Genomic DNA, 10,355 nt, shown 5'->3' with positions numbered 1-10,355 from the left:
AGAGAAGTGATGACACTGTCCCCATGGTATCATTGCTTAGCCACACCATTGGAATTTAGTAGTGCCCTTAGCATAAGTTACCCTACAATAGTCCTTTGGTATGATACATTCACACAGAAGCCACTCTATAAGCTTGAAATTCTTGACTTGGATGCAAAGAGTTGAGAGAACCTTTCTACCCTAGAATAGTATAATTGTATGTATAAGTATTTTGTGATGGAATTGTAAATTTATCACTATACTAGACATATTAAAATTTAAAATAAGAAATAGGGATCACTGAAAAAAGCCACGGAACAAGAAGGGATCACTGGGGGTGGTAATTTAAACCACAAATCCCTATTTTGACTCTCTGTCATACATTTTTAGTTACATGCTCTGTCAATTTGAAGTGAGTCAAAATAGGAGTTTGTGGTTTACATTACTACCAACAGAGAGTCAAAATAGGGATTTGTGGTTTACATTACCACCCCCAGTGATCCCTTCTTGTTTCGTGGCTTTTTTCAGTGATCCCTATTTTTTTATTTTAAATTTTAACTTTTTAATATGTCTAGTTTGTGTACTTTTTCCAAATCCATTTACGGATTATAAGTTAATTGGCACATTAGTGTAGTAAGCTAACAGACATTCCTTAGTTTAAAAGGTTAACTCAATAACTACATATCTTAACGCATTATTAATTTTGTATTTATAGAGTCAAAATAGGGATTTGTGGTTTACATTACCATCCCAGCGAAATTTTTAATATGTCTAGTTTTTGTACTTTATTCCAAATCCATTTACGGATTATAAGTTAATTGATACATTAGTGTAGTAAGCTAACAGAGATTCCTTAGTTTAAAAGGCTAACTCATTAGATATGTTAAGGCAATATTAATTTTGTAATCTATGATAAAGACTGTATTTTCATCCTGATTTGTACACACACAAAATATAAGGCAGGATACATTAGTTCCTAGTCTGTACTCAGTGTTTGAGCCATCATCGTCACACTTGGTGCCGTTGCTGAAAGCACACTGCTATATGAGCTATCTATCTGTCAGAAGAATTACTGATTGCGCACCTATCATACAGGAGACAGTGTTGATGACAGCACAGGAGACTTGAAGAAGAACAAGGTGTCTTAGGTGTTTATTCTAACAGAAGGACAAGAATGAAACTCTATGATACAATTTATAAGAATGGTAACTGTTAGTGTTATAATTCCTGTAGAGTCCAATTTTTTTTCAAAAGAGAAGATAAATTTTCACATGATATAATGATGCATACATCAAGCACGTGCATTATAGGTGTAGAGTTGTCTAGCAGAATAGGTAGTGAAGAGATAGTTATAGATTGTAGCTGTAGTGTTATTATTGTAGCAATGACGCTTTACAACACCTTCGTATAAATGCACATATGAACAGGGCTGAATACAGCAGCAACACTGTGAGTTGGTATTAATCAAGCAAATAGGAGATGGCTAGGCTTGGCCGAAAAGTCTTCCTATGCCGGTGTCTGCATGTACAAACCACAATGTCACTACTAGTGGCCAGTGCATGGCATAGCCAGTCTTACATGATTACCAGGGATTTGGCCATGCAGGAGTACTTTAAACTGGCATATTGAGTTTTAATTGCCAGGACTTAGACTGGGCTCTAGCCCTGGAAAGCCTAGGTGTAGCCTGCTAGCAGCAGTGTGTCATAAAGTGGAATACGTCAGCAAAGTCTGGTTAGCATGTGGTCATAGCTAAATGTTTGCAACTGTCAATGTCACTAGCTGATCGGAGAATGTGCTAAAATAAGTACACAGTAGCTAGTTACAGTGACATAAGCACAGTAGCACACAATCCTCCCATATAAGACTGTCAGGCTTCACACTCTGTAAGTTGTTTATGACATGGATACCATATGGGAGGGTTGTTGATGATATGTGGTTAGACCACAAAATATTTTAAATGGTAGGGTTGTAATAAACACCCCACCCAACCTTTTTTGCGTGTGAAAAGCAGCCATGATATCAGCGCTACCATTTATCTTCTACCTATAATGGACAAACAAAGCTCACTGCGATGGCTAGGAAGAAGAATAAACTGGATGCCTTGCATGCGCGCTTGAACGGCTTCTCGTAGCGAAGACGGGCAGCTCACTAGAGACCCTATTATGGCGATCTTGTAAGGTAAAAGAGTGCTACACAACTTCAATCTGCCATCTATGTGGCTACAAATGTGGCTCTTATTGCAATGTCATGAAATATTATATAACTGGTAGCTATAATTAAGAGCTTTAAACTATTCCATACTGTAAGAAATGCACACCTCATAGTGTAAATGTACAAAGCTATACTCCTGAAAATGCACCAATTCTTCACCTTATTACCTAAATGATATAATCATTTTATTCAGTATATACAAATAGATCAGACACAAAGCCATATACACACAAATAATTCTTTTTTTGTTCAACAATTCCTGCAGTGGTAAAGAAAAATAATAAGTTAAAAGGAAGTCCCAAAGCTAGCTTATGGCCAGTTTTGCGGCTTGCAATTGCAAAAAGAAGTGATATCTAAACCAAAAACCAAAACAGCCAAACTGAAAAAAAGGATGCAGCCCCAAAAAGGTCAGAGTGGAAAAGGTTGTGAAATCATGTTATGGCAGATTAATGGTAATAGTTTTATAATAAAAGTGAAGTCTTTGCTGAATCCTAGCGAAACTGGGAGGAGGCAACACAAATTCACCTGAATTGTCACTATTAAATTTTTTTACCATCAACTCAGCCATTTCTTGGGCACCACTTTTGATTTCACAACTTTTTTCTCTCTCCATGGCCTTCTTGGGGGCCGTACCCTTTCCTCAGCTTGGCTGTTTTGGTTGAGATAAAAGTTTACTGTAATTATAGTTCATCATAGTCAAATTTAATAGGTTAACATACATATTCAAATTGTCCAATTATATTTTTAAAAGCTATATAGTGCTGTACAGTAGCTATAGTCTCCCAGCTGCTCTGGTCCAATTTACACTGTGTTCATAAGCTACCTCTAACACCGATTTGTTCATGTCATCATCCAACAGTGTGTAGATCTTCCTGTACTCATCATGACTGAATTCAATACATTCTTCATTGGATATGTTTTTCTGGAAAGTAGCCAAGTATGGCATTTAAACACAGCTACACATGTACATTGTTAATACCTTCTCATCTTGATGAATATTTGCTATGGTTTGAAGATCGATCAATGTCTTTGTAACATTTTCGATAGCTTCTGTATAGTTCAGTTCCTTTTCACCAACAGTGGAGTAATTTCCATCTATGGAGTAATTTCCATGGAATAAAGAATGCTGCAATTCAGATTTAATAGCCATTGCATCAGTATAATTTCTGCAAGTAAAGTCAAACTGCTGGAGAACTGAACTGATGTTATCTCTATTGAATTTACTATCAATTTCAGTTTGTACAACCAATCTCTAAACATATAGAACATATTATGACAGACATGTTACATATAGTTTGTACCTCCTTGTAGCAGCTAAGATGGTTTAAGAGCCTCTGTGATACACAATAGAATGTTGTTTCATTACTTGTACAGATGCTTGAGTTAGTATCGTTATTTTCAGGTATGCTTCGTTTTACTGGAACTGGTGCACCATGTGCACAGCAAATCATCATAGAGAGAAGTACAGTGAAGATGAATTGTAGAGACATTGCTGTTCTTTGCTAGTATAAAATTGTACTGTCCAGATTGAGATTTCACTTTTCACTGCACCATTCTCAAATGGAGTTTCTTTTATATACAATATCATGTCACATTCCAAACTACAGTGTCTCAAAGAGCCTGGTTACATCCTAGCAACACAGTTACCAGTTCTGAGAATAAAAATAGACATTAACATGCATGGCAGTTAATGAGGCATATTGCCTCCAATTGTTGATAGTTATATTCCCACATAGTATGTCTTCAGTAAGACTATAGGCTAATAGGTAATGTACCACAACATATTTTAGTATACGTTATTTATTTAGCCTTGTGTGCCCATGTCATCACTTTCTATATGTACATAAACAGGGGCAAGTGGCACCATGCAGAAAGATTCAAGATTTTAATGGCACTGAAGTGTACTCTTCTTCATCCCTTCACTACACTATTCGGGAAATTTTTAATTTCTGTGTAACTGCATGCATGAGGGAGCCTTATTTCATTCTCTAGCTGCATGGAAGTTTAGCATGCTTGATTTTGCATTCATACTAGTATGTTATATAATTGCTATCTTAAAGTCATATTGAATAAATGATTACATGCACAATACAGAGTGAATTCCATATAGTATACAAATGACATTATTTAGGATATAGGTGGGAAGACAAAGATGCATACATGTAGTCTATGATGTAATGAAGACTCTGTCGGCATTGTACATTTTCCATTAGTATATATATTCCCATGCATGCAGCGCTGAATGTAAATAAAGTAATCAATTTAACAGCTCATAACAGTTTACATAGTACTGATAGTCATGAAGCCATGTGTTTCTTTTAACTTGCATGATTCTGCAAAGTTCCTGAACCAGTGAATGGGTAAGCATTATTAAAGGAAGTATATATCTAACTAACTTGTAACTGTCCCATTACCTGATGGTAAAACTTACAATCATGTACATAGCTAACTATGTAGAATTCAAAGTTGTATTGCAATGATCTGAGTAAGTAATTAACTATCTAATCCAAAACAGCCAAGCTGTAAAAAAAGTGTGCGGCCCTCAGAAAGGCTATGGTGAAAAAAGATGTGAAATCCAAGGTGGCGGCCAAGAAATGGCTGTGATGGTAGGTTAATGGTAATAATTTTAATAACGACAATTCAGGTGAATTTTTGTGCCGCTTGGTCTTGGCACAAAATTCACCTGAATTGTCATTATTAAAATTTTTACTATTAACCTACGTACCATTTCTTGGCCGCCACCTTGGATTTCACATCTTTTTTCACCATAGCCTTTCTGAGGGCCGCACACTTTCTTTACAGCTTGGCTGTTTTGGATTAGATTTCATTTCTTTTTGTATTTGTATACCCCAAAGCCGGCCTATGGCCAGCTTTGGGACTTCTTTAACCTATGCTTTTTTTTCTTTACTACAGGAAGAAGAAAAGATGAAGTAGATGTACTTTAAGTATTTTATCAGTAAATGTACAAATTATATATATAATACATAATTTGATTACAGAAATCTCCATGGTGGTTTCTTTGTAACTGAACACTCTACAAGCTCTCTACAGGGTGAATTGTTTGTAGCTGAACGATCTACAAGGTAACTTCTTCTAGCTGATCTCTCTACAGGTGATGTGTTTGTAGCTGAATTCTGTACAGGTGATTTGTTTGCAGCTGAGCTCTTTACAGAATGGTTTCTTTGTAGCTGACCTTTCTAAAAGGTAACTTCTTCTAACTGATCTTTCTACAGGGCAATTTGTTTCTTGCAGAATTTTCTACAGGGTGATTTCTTTGCAGCTGAACTCTCTACATGGTGGTTTCTTTGTAGCTGAACTCTCTACAAGGTAATTTCTTCTAGCTGATCTCTCTACAGGGAGATTTGTTTTTAGCTGAACTATCTACAAGGTAATTTCTTCTAGCTGATCTCTCTACAGGGTGATTTGTTTGTAGCTGAATTCTGTACAGGTGATTTGTTTGCAGCTGAGCTCTTTACAGAATGGTTTCTTTGTAGCTGAACTCTCTACAAGGTAATTTCTTCTAGCTGATCTCTCTACAGGGAGATTTGTTTGTAGCTGAACTGTCTACAAGGTAATTTCTTCTAGCTGATCTCTCTACAGGGTGATTTGTTTGTAGCTGAATTCTGTACAGGTGATTTGTTTGCAACTGAGCTCTTTACAGAATGGTTTCTTTGTAGCTGAACTCCCTACAAGGTAACTTTTCTAGCTGATGTCTCTACAAGGTCACTAGTTTGTAGCTGAACTCTCTACATGGTGGTTTCTTTGTAACTGAACTTTCTACAAGGTGACTTCTTCTAGCTGATCTTTCTACAGGGTGATTTGTTTGTAGCTTCACTCTCTTAAGGTAACTTCTTCTAGCTGATCTCTCTACAGGGAGATTTGTTCGTAGCTGAACTCTCTACAGGTGATTTGTTTGAAGCTGAACTCTCTAAAAGATAACTTCTTCTAGCTGATCTCTCTACATGGTGATTTGTTTGTAGCTGAACTCTCTACATGATGGTTTCTTTGTAGCGGAACTCTCTACAAGGTAACTTCTTCTAGCTAATCTCTCTACAGGGAGATTTGTTTGTAGCTGAACTCTCTGCAGGTAATTTGTTTGAAGCTGAACTCTCTAAATGATGGTTTCTTTGTAGCTGAACTCTCTACAAGTTAACTTCTTCTAACTGATCTCTCTACATGGTGATTTGTTTGTAGCTGAATTCTGTATAGGTGATTTGTTTGCAGCTGAGCTCTTTAAACAATGGTTTCTTTGTAGATGAACTCTCTACAAGGTAACTTCTTCTAGCTGATGTCTTTACAGGGTCACTAGTTTGTAGCTGAATTCTCTACATGGTGGTTTCTTTGTAACTGAACTCTCTACAAGGTAACTTTTTCTAGCTGATCTTTCTACAGGGTGATTTGTTTGTAGCTGAATTCTGTACAGGTGATTTGTTTGCAGCTGAGCTCTTTAAAGAATGGTTTCTTTGTAGCTGAACTCTCTACAAGGCAACTTCTTCTAGCTGATGTCTCTACAAGGTCACTAGTTTGTAGCTGAGCTCTCTACATGGTGGTTTCTTTGTAACTGAACACTCTGCAAGGTGATCTCTTCTAGCTGATCTTTCTACATGGTGATTTGTTTGAAGCTGAACTCTCTACAAGGTAACTTCTTTTAGCTGATCTCTCTACAGGGAGATTTGTTTGTAGCTGAACTCTCTACATGATGGTTTCTTTGTAGCTGAACTCTCTACAAGGTAACTTCTTCTATCTAAACTCTCTACAGGGAGATTTGTTTGTAGCTGAACTCTCTACATGATGGTTTCTTTGTAGCTGAACTCTCTGCAAGGTAACTTCTTCTATTGATCTCTCCACAGGGCGATTTGTTTGTAGCTGAACTCTCTACATGGTGGTTACTTTGTAGCTGAACTCTACAAGGTGATTTCTTCTAGCTGAACTATCTCTTTCCATAGTTGCATGAACTCCCTACAAGGTAACTTCTTCTAGCTGATCTCTCTACAGGGTGACTTGTGTGTAGCTGATCTCTATACAGGTTTCTTGTTTCTAGCTGATATCTTGAATTCTCTTCAGGGTGACTGCTCTATTAGGATGACTGCTCTATTAGAGTATCTCGATCTCGCACTTTCTGCACCAAGTAGGATTTCGTATTATAACTCCGTGGCTTTAAGTCTGATTCTTCTACACCATTGATGAGCCTTTCTAAGATGATTACTCCATCTGTACATCGATTTTCAAAGCATTACCCCAAGCGGTTTATCTGGTAGGCGTGGCAAGCAGTCGTTTTTTTATTAGCTAATCTCGATTGCGTAATTGTTACACACTGTTGGTTTTTTCGTTGTATCTTCCTGTTTTTTAGCTCGATTTCTTTCAAACCACAAAAGGTTTGAGGTTCAATAGTTAACCTATTCACCCACCGATTTTCAGCTTCTTCCTATACGCGGTTTACCCTGTAGGCGTGACAACATATTGGTGTTATTTTTCGTGAATAATCGCTCATAACTCTTTGCCTGTTTATTGTATTCCAGCCAATGTTGGTACCGAGATGCGCCTTTATACCCCCCTTCTGTGTGCCAAATTTCAAGGCAATCGGATATGGCGTTCGCGTTTTATAGCAGTTTTTGTAAGTGTGCGACAAGAAAAAGAAAAATAAGAAGAAAAAAAACGAAGAAACTGAGCCAATTTTTGAAGTCGCATATCTCGGGAACGCGCGAAGCGATTTCGCTCAAATTTGGAATGTGGAGTCATAGATTATATATACTACGTACCCGGGATTGGAAACGCCGGTTTTTATCCAAACTATCCGCGTTGGAGCGCACCCTTATGACAGCAAAGCGCCTAGCCAGGCGAGTAGTTGATTCTTTTCATCTTCTTGTAAGTTCATAGCTAGCTAATAGAGATATAAAGGCTACTTACTCAACATTTCGTATTTCGTAGGTTTACTAAATGAAGGCATTATTTGGAGTTAGCTGACCAGGTGAACTCGACAGGAATGGGCGGTCAGCGGCGAGGTCACCAGTTCTTTGAATTCTTGCTCAGACACAATGGTACGTACGTTATTGTTACAGAGCAGACGGCACACGTGATATGGCTAGGGAAATTACAAAACAAATTAAATTTTATGCAATTACAAAATTAGAGTGCATCTAGATGCAAAGTAGCCCTTAGAGTAGAAATTTTACTGGTGTGAATAGGTAGATGAGTTTGGGAGAATGAAACAATGACATTGATGGTATAGCCTGGTGGATCTTTCCATTGTAATGAAATAGTTGAACCATCCAGTTGGTGTCTAAAATTGCATCGGAATCTACCAATGATTGAAGTCTTCTGGTTATTGTTGTTTTATCGTAATGTAATTTAAGCACACGGGGCCACTAATACTGCATGCTTGTGATGTAACCTCATGACATGTCAAGACAAATGGGGATTTCACACCATTTCTCCCCTACCCATGCAGTGACAAAGAGAAAAAAGTGGTCTGGCCTAACAGTATGGGTACCGGTCTTAAAACAACTGCAGCATGTTCCATTGACGAGGTAACAGTAACTGTAGCTATGGTTGCAAGTATGGTGCATTTCTTGTACAATATTACGTTGTAATACAATTAACCATTGTGGGATTCTTCCATTGCTGAGGACAAGCTAAGTGTCCAGAATTACCTGTCCTCACTTACCTTAAAGTGAATGTGCCATAGCAGTGACAAGAGTAGTGGTGATAAACGTACACGGCATCTCTGCTTAGCACAGTGCAGTATATGATTACTGTGATTTCCCTCTCTTTTGACTGTTGCATTGTGAATGCATGACATCAATGTGTTTGATGTACAGTGGAACCTGTCCTAAGCCGGTCACCTTCAGGCCAGCGTTTCTTGACATTTGCTTTATACAATTGGGTTAGTGTATAGCTGCCTCACTAAAGGAATTAAAGTTGGCCAATTTCAAGAGGTGACCTTTCTATACAGGACAGGTTCCACTGTACATTGTACAATGTTAGTGTTGCATTTGCTAATGTAGCTCAATCTTTATATGTAGACTGTTTTTGTAGGTCAACAAAACTCTTCCTGTGCTGTGTCTTTCTACCACTTGTCAAGGGATACAGTGACAGTACTTATTGCTGTGAAAGATTCATCTCACATTGAAACTGATAGGATTTTTGTAGTGGACAAGTTGACTATAGAAAAATTATATAATTTCTATGCTGTACCAAGCTCAGGCTGTTCTTAGTAATAAATTAACAACATGACGGTACGGCACAACAGTGTATGTTGCAACATATAGCTAGAGGGATGGTTGTATGTATCCAGCAATGGAGTCGGGTATGACATGTCACTTATCTAGACTGTAGTTGCTGTGAATACATGTAGCTAAAACAGCCACTGCCATGAAATTGAGTATGGTGGTAGGATGTAACATACTCTATTACAACATTCATTATGTACACTCAATTGACTTTCTGTTCCAACACAGAAACATTGTACACTTGTCTCAATCAGTGCTCCATGTGACTATCAAATTTTAAAACTGTGTAGCTATTAGTAGCCGGGTCTTCTTTGGATAAATATTTTGACTAGCTGAAGTACTATTCTTCAAGTTTGAGAGCTGTACAGACCACTCTATACAGAATTGCCTATCATTTTAACTTCTGAAATTGTCCGGTTTACAAATGATTGAGACCAGAAGCACTTAAGAGTTTTACCATATTCTTGTAGAGGCTACAGTCCTGGGGTAGGAACAAAACAGCTAAGAAAAGGACATAATTACTTAGCTAGTACCACTTGGGTAACTAAATGTTAACCTTGTATAGATTTTTTGTGGGTTGGAAATGTTCCCACTACAGTGCACACTCCCGACAACTTTTTTGAGTCCATCGGCTAAATGGTTTAGACTCGGGTTTAGACGCGACAGAACAGCGAATTCGCTAGGTACGAATCTCTGGCCCCGGTAGGCGCCTAAGTAACTACTGACCTACCAGTATTAGTGGCTTTAGGCGTATCTCAACCTGGATATTAAGCCTTCTCCTTCGTCTTCTACCATTCAAACACTTTGAAAATGGGCGGTTATTTGGGGGGTGCGCTCCAACGCGGATTGCTTTTAGCAAATGTACACGAGTAATTGGATCACGTGTCTCCGTTTCCAATCCCGGGTACGTAGTATATATAATCTATGGTGGAGTGC

At 37.9% G+C, this 10,355-nt stretch overlaps 1 long non-coding RNA gene across 2 annotated transcripts; it reads left to right on the top strand.

The window, feature by feature from the left end:
• The first annotated feature begins 7,954 nt into the window (after positions 1-7,954).
• On the top strand, positions 7,955-9,426 carry LOC136251763 (uncharacterized). 2 transcript variants are annotated; one of them, XR_010699192.1, is made up of 4 exons: positions 7,955-8,055; positions 8,119-8,228; positions 8,639-8,717; positions 9,226-9,426. It is a non-coding gene; the product is annotated as an uncharacterized lncRNA (long non-coding RNA). The 2 variants fall into 2 exon arrangements; XR_010699193.1 differs by lacking the exon at positions 8,639-8,717.
• Positions 9,427-10,355: the final 929 nt, after the last annotated feature.

Source organism: Dysidea avara, chromosome 3 (genome assembly GCF_963678975.1).
Source record: "Dysidea avara chromosome 3, odDysAvar1.4, whole genome shotgun sequence".
Lineage (NCBI taxonomy): Eukaryota > Metazoa > Porifera > Demospongiae > Dictyoceratida > Dysideidae > Dysidea > Dysidea avara.
This window is presented reverse-complemented; position numbering and strand designations above follow the sequence as displayed.